This window comes from Scyliorhinus torazame, chromosome 2 (genome assembly GCF_047496885.1).
Source record: "Scyliorhinus torazame isolate Kashiwa2021f chromosome 2, sScyTor2.1, whole genome shotgun sequence".
Taxonomy (NCBI): domain Eukaryota; kingdom Metazoa; phylum Chordata; class Chondrichthyes; order Carcharhiniformes; family Scyliorhinidae; genus Scyliorhinus; species Scyliorhinus torazame.
In genome coordinates this window covers 13,018,945-13,028,618 of record NC_092708.1, presented here as the reverse complement: position 1 = coordinate 13,028,618, position 9,674 = coordinate 13,018,945, and the positions used below count along the sequence as shown (strand labels likewise).

The window sequence follows — 9,674 nt, the reverse complement described above, 5'->3', positions numbered from 1 at the left end:
AGGGTTGGGAGGGGTTATTGGGTTGCGGGGATAGGGTGGAAGTGAGGGATTAATGTGGGTCGGTGCAGACTCGATGGGCCGAATGGCCTCCTTCTGCACTGTATGTTCTATGTAATCTATGTAATCTATGAAATGCATCATTCCCTCCTTCCCTTCCGGGGGCTGAGCCTTATATAACCTCTCATAAAATGCCTTGAACACCCCATTCACTCTCTCCGCTCCCCGTTCCATCTCTCCCTCCTCATCTCTCACCCCACCTAACTCCCTCGCTGCTCCCCTCTTCCTCAATTGGTGGGCCAGTAGCTGACTCGCCTTCTCTGCATACTCATACTGTACACCCTGTGCCCTCCTCCACTGTGCCTCCGCCTTACCCGTGGTCAGCAGGTCAAACTCCACATGTAGCCTTTGTCTTTCCCTGTACAGTCCCTCCTCCGGTGCCTCCGCATATTGCCTGTCCACCCTCAGAAGTTCTTTCAGCAATCGCTCCCTTTCTTTACCCTCTTGCTTCCCTTTATGTGCCCTTATGGATATCAGTTCCCCTCTAACCACCGCCTTCAACGCCTCCCAGACCACTCCCACCTGAACCTCTCCATTGTCATTAAGCTCCAAGTACCTTTCGATACACCCCCTCACCCTTAAACATACCCACTCATCCGCCAATAAGCCCATATCCATTCTCCAGAGTGGGTGCTGTTCTTTTTCCTCTCCTACCTCCAGGTGGTCCGAAGCGTGGTCCGAAATGGCTATGGCCGTATATTACGTCCCTGTCACCTTCGGAATCAGTGCCCTTCCCAAGACAAAAAAGTCTATCCGTGAGTATACTCTATGAACATGGGAGAAAAATGAGAACTCCTTACTCCTAGGCCTACTAAATCTCCAGGGGTCTACCCCTCCCATCTGTTCCATGAAATCCTTGAGTACCCTGGCCGCTGCCGGCCTCCTCCCGGTCCTGGACCTCGACCGGTCCAGCCCTGGATCAAGCACCGTATTGAAGTCTCCCCCCATTACCAACTTTCCCGCCTCCAGGTCCGGGATACGTCCCAACAAACGCCTCATAAAATTTGCATCATCCCAGTTCGGGGCATATACGTTCACCAGAACCACCGCCTCCCCTTGCAATCTGCCACTCACCATCACATATCTACCCCCACTATCCGCCACTATGGTCTTTGCCTCAAATAGTACCCGTTTCCCCACTAAGATAGCCACCCCCCTGTTCTTCGCATCTAAACCCGAATGAAACACCTGCCCCACCCATCCTTTACGTAGTCTGACCTGGTCTATCAGTTTCAGATGCGTCTCCTGCAACATAACCACATCTGCCTTTAATTTCTTTAGGTGTGCGAGTACCCGTGCCCTTTTAATCGGCCCATTCAGCCCTCTCACGTTCCACGTGATCAGCCGGGTTGGGGGGCTCTTTACCCCCCCCACTTGTTGATTAGCCATCCCCTTTTTTAACCCAGCTCCTCACCCGGTTCCCACGTACCTGTATATCCCCCCAACGGCGCCCTCCCGCCTCGTCCACCCCATCCCATAACAGCTCCCCCTTCTCCTTAGCAGCAGCAACCCAGTTAACCCCCCCTCCGCTAGATCCCCCTCTAGCATAATTGCACCCCCCATGTTGCTCCCAGAAGTCAGCGAACTCTGGCTGACCTTGGCTTCCCCCCTTGTCCTCGGCCCCCACTGTGCGAGGCCCCCTCCATCCTGCGTCCCTGTTCCCGCCATAATTACCATAGCGCGGGAAGAAAGCCCGCGTTTCCCACTCGGCCCCGCCCCTAATGGCCGGCGCCCACAGTTCCTCATACTCCCCCCCCCCCCCACCAACATGGGGAAGAGGGAAAAGTTCCAGGATCGCAAAATTAACAAATTGAAAAAAATCATCCCCCCCCCTTTTTTCTCACCCCACATAATCACCCCACCACTTTGTCCCAAAAGTTCTTTCTCTTGCCCGACTACTCCAGCTTCCGTCCACAATGAATGTCCACGCCTCTTCTGCCGTCTCAAAGTAGTGGTGCTTCCCTTGGTGTGTGACCCACAATCTCGCCGGTTGCAACATTCCAAACTGGATCTTCTTTTTGTGAAGCACCGCCTTAGCCCGATTGAAACTTGCCCTCCTTCTCGCCACCTCCGCACTCCAATCCTGGTATACGCGGATCACCGCGTTCTCCCACCTACAGCTCCGAGTTTTCTTCGCCCATCTGAGGACCGTCTCTCTGTCATTATAGCGGAGAAACCTCACCACTATAGCTCGAGGTATTTCTCCAGCCTTCGGTCTTCGCGCCAGAACTCGATAAGCTCCCTCCACCTCCAAAGGGCCCGTTGGGGCCTCCGATCCCATTAGCGAGTGAAGCATCGTGCTCACATATGTCCCCACGTCCGCCCCTTCTGCGCCTTCGGGAAGACCCAGAACTCTTAGATTCTTCCTCCTCGAGTTATTCTCCAGTGCTTCCAACCTCTCCACACACCTTTTGTGCTGTGCCTCGTGCGTCTCTGCCTTCACTACCAGGCCCTGTATTTCGTCTTCGTTTTCAGCAGCCTTTGCCTTCATGACCCGAAGCTCCAGCTCTTGTGTCCTCTGCTCCTCCTTTAGCCCTTCAATCGCCTGTAATATCGGGGCCAACAGCTCCTTCTTCAACTCCTTTTTCAGCTCTTCCACACAGCGCCGCATGAACTCTTGTTGGTCCGGGCCCTATAACAAGCGGCCACCTTCCGACGCCATCTTGCTTTGAGCTTCCCTTCCTTGCCGCTGCTCCAGAGGATCCTCCGCAATCCGGCCGCTATCCTCTCCCTTTTCCATGCGTGTCCGGGGGGGATTCCCTTCTGGTTTACCGCACAGTGTTTTTGGCCGTTTAAATTGCCGTTGGGGCTCCTATTAAGAGCCCAAAAGTCCGTTCCAACGGGAGCTGCCGAAATGTGCGACTTAGCTGGTCATCGCCGCACCCGGAAGTCCACCGTACGCCTTCTTAACAACCCTCTCAACCTGGGTGGCAACTTTCAGGGGTCTATGTACATGGACACCGAGATCTCTCTGCTCATCCACACTGCCAAGAATCTTACCATTAGCCCAGTACTCTGTCTTCCTGTTATTCCTTCCAAAATGAATCACCTCACACTTTTCTGCATTAAACTCCATTTGCCACCTCTCAGCCCAGCGCTGCAGCTTATCTATGTCCCTTTGTAACTTGTAACATCCTTCTGCACTGTCCACAACTCCACCAACTTTAGTGTCATCTGCAAATTTACTCCCCCATCCTTCTACTCGCTCCTCCAGGTCATTTATAAAAATGACAATGGCTTCAAATGAAGTTACTGTGCAAAGCCCCATGTCACCACATTCCGGTGCCTGTTCGGGGAGGCTGGGATGGGAATTGAACCATGCTGCTGGCCTGCCTTGGTCTGCTTTCAAAGGCAGCAATTTAGCCCTGTGCTAAACCAGCCCCATCATACCTGGATATGTATGTTTTTAGTTTATTATGATATTCTATACTTTCATTAATGATCACAACAACGATTTGATGTAAATGTGGGAGGTTTGATCAGTAAGTTCGCAGATGACACGAAAATCAGTGATGGGGTAAATAGCGAGCAGGAAACCCTCGGATTACAGGACGATATAGACGGACTGGTCAGATGGGCAGAGAAGTGACAAATGGAATTTAACCCTGAAAAGTGTGAAGTGATGCATTTTGGGAGGACTAACGAGAATACACAATGAACGGTCGGACCCTCGGAAACACAGAGCACCAGAGAGACCTTGGGGTCTTGTCCAAAGATCCCTGAAGGCAGCAGGACAGGTAACTAAGGTGGTTCAGAAGGCAGATGCGATACTTGCCTTTATTAGCCGAGGCATTGAATGTAGGAGCAGGGAGGTTATGCTGGAACTGTATAAAATGCCCATTAGGCCAGAGCTGGAGTACTGTGTGCAGTTCTGGTCACCACACTGCAGGAAGGAGGTGGTTGCATCAGAGAGGGTGCAGAGGCACCAGGATGCTGCCTGGGCTGGAGTGTTTCAGCTATGAGGAGAACCTGGATAGGCCCATAGTGATTAGCACTGTTGCTCCACAGCTCCAGGGTCCCAGATTCTATTCTCGGCTTGGGTCACCGTCTGTGCGGAGTTCTCCCCGTGTCTGCGTGGGTTTCCTCCGGGTGCTCCGGTTTCCTCCCACAAGTCCCGAAAGACGTGCTTGTCAGCTGAATTGGACATTCTGAATTCTCCCTCCGTGTACCCGAACAGGCGCCGGAATGTGGTGACTGGGGGATTTTCACAGTAACGTCATTGCACTGTTAATGTAAGCCGACTTGTGACACTAAAGATTATTATAATTATTAGGGTTGGTATCTTTGGTGTGGAGAAGGGTGAGGGGGACCTGATTGAGGTGTAGAAGATAATGAGGGAAAGAGATAGGAAGAAACTTTTCCCTTAGTGGAGGGGTTCAATAACCAGGGGGGGGGGGGCGGCGGGGGGGGGCGGGGGGGGGCAGGTTTCAGGTAAGGGGCAGGAAATTTTGAGGGGATTTGATGAAAATCTTTTTCATCACCGTGGCTGCGGTATCCCGCAGGGTTCAGTGTTGGGGCCACAGCTGTTCTCTTTATATATTAACGGGATGATGACGGGACTGGGGGCATTCTGGCTAAGTTTGCCAATGATACAAAGATAGGTGGAGGGGCAGGTAGTATTGAGGAGGTGGGGAGGCTGCAGAAAGATTTAGACAGTTTAGGAGAGTGGTCCAAGAAATGGCTGATGAAATTCAACGTGGGCAAGTGCGAGGTCTTGCACTTTGGGAAAAAGAATAGAGGCATGGACTATTTTCTAAAAGGTGACAAAATTCATAATGCTGAAGTGCAAAGGGACTTGGGAGTCCTAGTCCAGGATTCTCTAAAGGTAAACTTGCAGCTTGAGTCCGTAATTAAGAAAGCAAATGCAATGTTGTCATTTATCTCAAGAGGCTTGGAATATAAAAGCAGGGATGTGCTTCTGAAGCTTTATAAAGCATTAGTTAGGCCCCATTTAGAATACTGTGAGCAATTTTGGGCCCCACACCTCAGGAAGGACATACAAGAACTTACAAGATAATGAATGGCTTAGATAGGGTGGGCGTAGGGAAGTTGTTTCCATTAGCAGGGGAGACTAGGACCCGGGGGCACAGCCTTAGAATAAAAGGGAGTCCCTTTAGAACAGAGATGAGGAGAAATTTCTTCACCCAGAGAGTGGTGGGTCTGTGGAATTCATTGCCACAGAGGGCGGTGGGGGCCGGGATGTTGAGTGTCTTTAAGACAGAAATTGATAAATTCTTGATTTCTCGAGGAATTAAGGGCTATGGAGAGAGAGCGGGTAAATGGAGTTGAAATCAGCCATGATTGAATGGTGGAGTGGACTCGATGGGCTGAATGGCCTTATGTCCGCTCCTATGTCTTATGGTCTAAGAGGAGGTGGTGGAACCTGGAACTCACGCCCACGGTTGAGGCAGGGACCCTCACAACATTTAAGAAGCACTTAGGTGGGCACAGGAAAATGGGATTAGGAGTAGATAGGTGCTTGATGATGGGTAGACGCGATGGGCCGAAGGGGCCTCTCTCTGTGCTGTATAATCTATGACATGGACACAGAGCCAGGGCAGTGGGATCACAGGTATTGTCCCAGGACAGAGGCCGCACAGGCGGCTGCGCTGCGCCGAGGAAGTTGGGCTCAGTGTGCGCTCGCTTTGCGCCGGGGATGTTTCTGGTCTCCGGCAGGGGGCGCTTTGTGGCAGGAGGTGGGTGGGTCTCTCCCCCCCACCCCCCGGCCCCACACCCAGACACACACCCAGACACACACCGAGCCAGAGCAGAGTGAGTGCGAGCCCCGGCATTGCACAGCAGGATCCCAGGCAGATGCCATTGGGGTAAGTGACAACTCCGCAAACTTCCGAAACTTCCCCCGGAGCCGCAGCGGCGCACAGGGGGTCCCGGGGGGGTCCCGCACACATGGGGTCCCGGGGGGTCCCGCACACAGGGGGTCCCGGGGGGGGGTCCCGCACACAGGGGGTCCCGGGGGGGGTCCCGCACACAGGGGGGTCCCGGGGGGGTCCCGCACACAGGGGGTCCGGGGGGGTCCCGCACACAGGGGGTCCCGGGGGGGGGGTCCCGCACACAGGGGGTCCCGGGGGGGTCCCCGCGCACAGGGGGTCCCGCGGGCGGGGAGAAAGTTACTAACTTTCCCCAAACTGGGCTCTGCACCAACAACATTCCCCAGTCCCAGACTCCGCAAAACTGCAACTGACAGCGGGAGAGGCTCATTCCCCCCAAACCTCCTCCACATCGCGGCGCTGCTCCCCCCCCGGCTTCACCCCCCCCCCGGCTTCACCCCCCCCCCCCCGGTTCACCCCCCCCCCCCCCCCCGCTTCACCCCCCCCGGCTTCACCCCCCCCCCCGGCTTCACCCCCCCCCCCCCCCGGCTTCACCCCCCCCCCCCCGGCTTCACCCCCCCGGCCCCCCCCCAGCCCCCCCCCCCCCCCCGCTTCACCCCCCCCCCCGGCTTCACCCCCCCCCCCCCCCCGGCTTCACCCCCCCCCCCCCCGGCTTCACCCCCCCCGGCCCCCCCCCAGCCCCCCCCCCCCCCGGCTTCACCCCCCCCCCCGGCTTCACCCCCCCCCTGGCTTCAACCCCCCCCCCCCGGCTTCAACCCCCCCCCCCGGCTTCACCACCTCCCCCCCCCCGGCTTCACCACCCCCCCGCCCCCCCCCCCCCCGGCCCCCCCCCCCCCGGCTTCACCCCCCCCCCCCGGCTTCACCCCCCCCCCCCCCGGCTTCACCCCCCCCCCCCGGCTTCACCCCCCCCCCCGGCTTCACCCCCCCCCCGGCTTCACCCCCCCCCCCCGGCTTCACCCCCCCCCCCCCGGCTTCACCCCCCCCCCCCCGGCTTCACCCCCCCCCCCCCGGCTTTCACCCCCCCCCCCCCCGGCTTCACCCCCCCCCCCGGCTTCACCCCCCCCCCCCGGCTTCACCCCCCCGACTCCCCCCACCCCCCATCCCCGATCCCCCCACCCCCCATCCCCGATCCCCCCACCCCCCATCCCCGATCCCCCCACCCCCCATCCCCGATCCCCCATCCCAGGCCCCACCCCCGACCCCCCCCATCCCCCCACCCCCGACCCCCCCCCCACCCCCCCATCCCCGACCCCCCCCCACTCCCCCATCCCCGACCCCCCCACCCCCCATCCCCGACCCCCCCACCCCCCCATCCCGACCCCCCCACCCCCCCATCCCCGACCCCCCCACCCCCCCATCCCCGACCCCCCCACCCCCCATCCCCGACCCCCCCCACCCCCCCATCCCCGACCCCCCCCACCCCCCCATCCCCGACCCCCCCCACCCCCCCATCCCCGACCCCCCCCACCCCCCCATCCCCGACCCCCCCCACCCCCCCATCCCCGACCCCCCCCACCCCCCCATCCCCGACCCCCCCCACCCCCCCATCCCCGATCCCCCCCACCCCCCCCATCCCCGACCCCCCCCCCCCCCACCCCCCCTCCCCATCCCGACCCCCCCCACCCCCCCATCCCCGACCCCCCCCACCCCCCAGCCCCGAACCCCCCCCACCCCCCAGCCCCGACCCCCCCCACCCCCCAGCCCCCGACCCCCCCCACCCCCCAGCCCCGACCCCCCCCCACCCCCCCATCCCCGACCCCCCCCACCCCCCATCCCCGACCCCCCCCACCCCCCATCCCCGACCCCCCCACCCCCCATCCCCGACCCCCCCCATCCCCGACCCCCCCCCACCCCCGACCCCCCCCACCCCCCATCCCCGACCCCCCCCCACCCCCCATCCCCGACCCCCCCACCCCCCATCCCCGACCCCCCCCACCCCCCATCCCCGACCCCCCCACCCCCCATCCCCGACCCCCCCCCACCCCCGACCCCCCCCCACCCCCATCCCCGACCCCCCCCACCCCCATCCCCGACCCCCCCCACCCCCATCCCCGACCCCCCCCACCCCCATCCCCGACCCTCCCACCCCCATCCCTGACCCCCCCACCCCATCCCTGACCCCCCCACCCCATCCCTGACCCCCCCACCCCCATCCCGGACCCCCCCCACCCCCATCCCCGACCCCCCACCCCCATCCCCGACCCCCCCCACCCCCATCCCCGACCCCCCCACCCCCATCCCCGACCCCCCCACCCCCGCCCCCCCCACCCCCAGCCCCGACCCCCCCCCACCCCCAGCCCCGACCCCCCCACCCCCCAGCCCCGACCCCCCCCCCACCCCCATCCCCGACCCCCCCCCACCCCCCATCCCCGACCCCCCCATCACCGACCCCCCCCCACCCCCCCCCCACCCCCATCCCCCACCCCCCCCACCCCCCATCCCCGACCCCCCCCACCCCCCCATCCCGACCCCCCCCACCCCCCCATCCCCGACCCCCCCCACCCCCCCCACCCCCCATCCCCGACCCCCCCACCCCCCCATCCCCGACCCCCCCACCCCCCATCCCCCGACCCCCCCCACCCCCCCATCCCCGACCCCCCCACCCCCCATCCCCGACCCCCCCCACCACCCATCCCCGACCCCCCCCACCCCCCATCCCCGACCCCGCCCACCCCCCATCCCCGACCCCCCCACCCCCCCATCCCCGACCCCCCCCCCCCCATCCCCGACCCCCCCCACCCCCCATCCCCGACTCCCCCCAGCCCCCATCCCCGACCCCCCACCCCCCATCCCCGACCCCCCCACCCCCCATCCCCGACCCCCCCACCCCCCATCCCCGACCCCCCCCACCCCCCATCCCCGACCCCCCCCCCACCCCCCATCCCCGACCCCCCCCCACCCCCATCCCCGACCCCCCCCCACCCCCATCCCCCACTCTCCCCCCCATCCCCAACTCTCCCCCCATCCCCAACTCTCCCCCCATCCCCAACTCTCCCCCCCATCCCCAACTCTCCCCCCATCCCCACTCTCCCCCCCATCCCCAACTCTCCCCCCATCCCCAACTCTCCCCCCATCCCCAACTCTCCCCCCATCCCCAACTCTCCCCCATCCCCAACTCTCCCCCCATCCCCAACTCTCCCCCCATCCCCAACTCTCCCCCATCCCCAACTCTCCCCCCATCCCCAACTCTCCCCCCATCCCCAACTCTCCCCCCCATCCCCAACTCTCCCCCCCATCCCCAACTCTCCCCCATCCCCAACTCTCCCCCCATCCCCAACTCTCCCCCCATCCCCAACTCTCCCCCCATCCCCAACTCTCCCGCCCATCCCCAACTCTCCCGCCCATCCCCAACTCTTCCCCCCCATCCCCAACTCTCCCCCCCATCCCCAACTCTCCCCCCCCATCCCCAACTCTCCCCCCCCCATCCCCAACTCTCCCCCCCCATCCCCAACTCTCCCCCCCAATCCCCAACTCTCCCCCCGTCCCCAAATCTCCCCCCCGTCCCAACTCTCCCCCCATCCCATCCCCAACTCTCCCCCCCCATCCCCAACTCTCCCCCCATCCCCAACTCTTCCCCCCCCCATCCCCAACTCTTCCCCCCCCATCCCCAACTCTTCCCCCCCCATCCCCAACTCTTCCCCCCCCATCCCCAACTCTCCCCCCATCCCCCAACTCTCCCCCCATCCCCAACTCTCCCCCATCCCCAACTCTCCCCCCATCCCCAACTCTCCCCCCATCCCCAACTCTCCCCCCCATCCCAACTCTCCC

The 9,674-nt window shown here is 62.5% G+C and overlaps 1 protein-coding gene across 4 annotated transcripts in view; it reads left to right on the top strand.

The window, feature by feature from the left end:
* Nucleotides 1-5,778: 5,778 nt before the first annotated feature.
* Nucleotides 5,779-9,674, top strand: part of tmbim1a (transmembrane BAX inhibitor motif containing 1a) — a 152,987-nt gene continuing 149,091 nt past the window's right edge. For 3 of the 4 annotated variants that reach the window (XM_072468669.1, XM_072468665.1, XM_072468667.1), the window contains exon 1: nucleotides 5,779-5,882. The gene's annotated coding sequence lies outside the window, so the exon portion shown is untranslated. The remainder of the gene's footprint in view (nucleotides 5,883-9,674) is intronic. The other variant, XM_072468666.1, reaches the window with a different exon arrangement.